The sequence below is a fragment of the Podarcis raffonei genome, chromosome 1, assembly GCF_027172205.1.
Source record: "Podarcis raffonei isolate rPodRaf1 chromosome 1, rPodRaf1.pri, whole genome shotgun sequence".
Taxonomy (NCBI): Eukaryota; Metazoa; Chordata; class Lepidosauria; order Squamata; family Lacertidae; genus Podarcis; species Podarcis raffonei.
In genome coordinates this window covers 3,322,474-3,325,648 of record NC_070602.1, presented here as the reverse complement: position 1 = coordinate 3,325,648, position 3,175 = coordinate 3,322,474, and positions in this window count along the sequence as shown.

Below are 3,175 nucleotides of genomic sequence, written 5' to 3'. Positions count from 1 at the left end.
TAAAAAGCAAGCACACGGCAACATTTGCAGAACATTTCTGGGAATAGGGCAGGGAGATGGGTTCATGGGGACATTGGCACCAGCCAATATGTACCTTCCGCTTGATGTCTACAATCTGCCTCCACACTTGGAGGCAGCCGTTTTTTTCTTTTTCTTCCTGTCACATAACAGAAACTTTCCTTTGCTTGGAAAGTGGCAAGCCTGCTCCTCCCCCTCTCGAAGCAATGCGTTCGCACACTCCTTTGGGCTCGCACCTAAGAGTGATGGCGCGTGGTGCAAAAACAGCCCGAAGTCAGAATTCAAACCAGGTTTGCAAGGAATGAAAGATCAGGGCTGTGATGCTTGGAGGTTGCATTTTCAACTTGGCCAGAGACCCTCTCATCTTCCTTCATGTCTTACACAACTGGCTTCCCTTCCGCCCAGTCACACTCACTGCTTCAGACTTGCACCCCATTCAGATCTACCTCTCTTTCAAATCAGAACCAGTGAAGGGGGTGAAGGTCCTGTGTGAGTGTCTGGAGGCGGTTGGAGGTTGGATGGCGGCTAACGGATTGAGGTTGAATCCTGACAAGACAGAAGTACTGTTTTTGGGAGAGAGGGGGCAGGCGGGTGTGGAGGACTCCCTGGTCCTGAATGGGGTCACTGTGCCCCTGAAGGACCAGGTGCACAGCCTGGGAGTCATTCTGGACTCACAGCTGTCCATGGAGGCACAGGTCAATTCTGTCTCCAGGGCGGCTGTCTACAAGCTCCATCTGGTACGCAGGCTGAGACCCTATCTGCCTGCGGACTGTCTTGCCAGAGTGGTGCATGCTCTGGTTATCTCCCGCTTGGACTACTGCAATGCGCTCTACGTGGGGCTACCTTTGAAGGTGACCCAGAAACTACAACTAATCCAGAATGCGGCAGCTAGACTGGTGACTGGGGGCGGCCTCCGAGACCATATAACACCGGTCTTGAAAGACCTATACTGGCTCCCAGTATGTTTCCGAGCACAATTCAAAGTGTTGGTGCTGACCTTGAAAGCCCTAAACGGCCTTGGTCCAGTATATCTGAAGGAGCGTCTCCACCTCCATAATTCAGCCCGGACACTGAGATCCAGCGCTGAGGGCCTTCATGCGGTTTCCTCGCTGCGAGAAGTCAAGTTACAGGGAACCAGGCACAGGGCCTTCTCGGTAGTGGCACCTGCTCTGTGGAACACCCTCTCACCAGATGTCAAAGAGAACAACAACTACCAAACTTTTAGAAGACATCTGAAGGCAGCCCTGTTTAGGGAAGCTTTTAATGTTTAATAGGTTATTGTATTTTAGTGTTTTATTGGAAGCCGCCCAGAGTGGCTGGGGAAACCCAGCCAGATGGGCGGGGTATAAATAATTATTATTATTATTATTATTATTATTATTATTATTATTATTATTATTATTCACCCCCCACCAAAGAAACTAACCAGCTCAAACAAGAGGCTGCTCAGTTTTCTGCCTGACCTGCCTGTCACCACCCATCGGCCAAGAATTCTGATTTGTTTCAGCTTTCAGCAGTTTGTTAATATCAAGAGGCATCCCTGCAATAGGGTGGGGAGACAGCAAACTTCCTTTCAAGGTGAGGGTCGCAGAGGGGCCATCATGGATTCATTACTGCAGGCCCAGGGAAATTGGGCAATATCATTAGCTGTGCCCCCCGCCCCCGTCTGCTGTTTGTCACCATGAGCTGGAGATTTATGCTGCTCCTGGGAAGCCTCTGAATCAAAGACACATGCCCCTGCGTTCTTGGAGCATTAGCTAATGGTGTACCTCATGCAAAATTCAGGGGAGGGCTGTGAAAGGTTGTGCTCATCAAAAAAAAAGGGGGGGGGGATGTTCTGCCGTACAGTGCAATCTCCAAACTAGGCTCCCATCAGAAGAATATTTCTTTCTCTCTTTTTTTCAGTCACTTTTTTATCACTGTTAATTCCTCCCCCCTCCCCATTCTTTTATTTACATTTTATACATTTTTTTTTGACTGAAGAAAATCACCATTTTATAATTCAAATTGGGGAAAATAAATACAGTAAGTGGACAAAAGTACAAAGATGCACAAAATGTTTAGAGGTATGCGTACCCCTGCGTACCCCCAGGGGAAAAAAACTGCTGGTTATGCTAATCGTGCTGCTTAACTAGCCAGCCAAAACTATTAATTAGAAGGTCTGGATTTGGCAAGCCTGCTCTCAAATTCCAAGAAGTGGAAGAGACTTGGGGCATCAGACTAAAATTATCCAAATTCATAACATCCTAAGTCCCAAGTTGTCTTCCTCTTGGAGGAGAGAGAGCATTGGAGATTGTGGCTGGTCTGTATTTCTGCAGCTTGCACATGCATGTTCAGCCGTGTAGGAGCATGAATGAGAAGGAAGTCGTTTTGATTTGGGATTTCCAGTTCTAAAAATACTGTGACGGTTGCTATGATCCTGATCCGTGGCCCGTGTTTTATACTGTGACCCGCCCAGGGATTGTTGCACGAGGAAAAGGAGTGGGGGTGGGGGCTATAAAAGGGAGGAAGGAAATGCATGAATAAATCAACAGACCAGCAGCCCCTTCTCATTACTTTGCCGTGCTTCTAAGTGTTCCCTGCATTAGTCCACCTCTGTGCAGCTGATTTACAGCTCTGCAACGAAAGGAATGTGCAACAGGCAACGGGACTCTTGCGGTATCTGTAGGTTTTCATCATCACCCAGGATTGGGACCAAGGAAGGCTTGGAGGAGCCGACTCTTTTCAGCGCTTGACAGAAATCCCATAAATCACGGTGCTCAAATGTGCATAGCTGTCAACTTACATATTTGAAAACAAGGGACCAGCAGCCTCGAAAATAAGAGATCAGCAGCCAAAATAAGGGATTTCCCCAGCACAGGTATGTTCGACTTCTGAGCCCCTCCAAGCCAAAGGCAGAAAGCCCAGCCAGCAGCCGAATGAAGCCCCAAGTGGTGGTTCCCACAGCGCAGCAACCCGGCAAAGGGGATGCAGCAAGGAAAACCACCGTCACCTCTCCGCTGGGAAGCGCTGAGCAAAGGCGAGTCCCCAGGCAACGCAGCCGATTTGATCGGCACCAGGCATGCAAGCTCCATAGTTACACAGTTGGAGCCTCCCTCCTCCCTGGCCGGCAGGGAGAGAGGAAGAGGAGCTGCTTCCTTTGAAACCTGGGAAATTT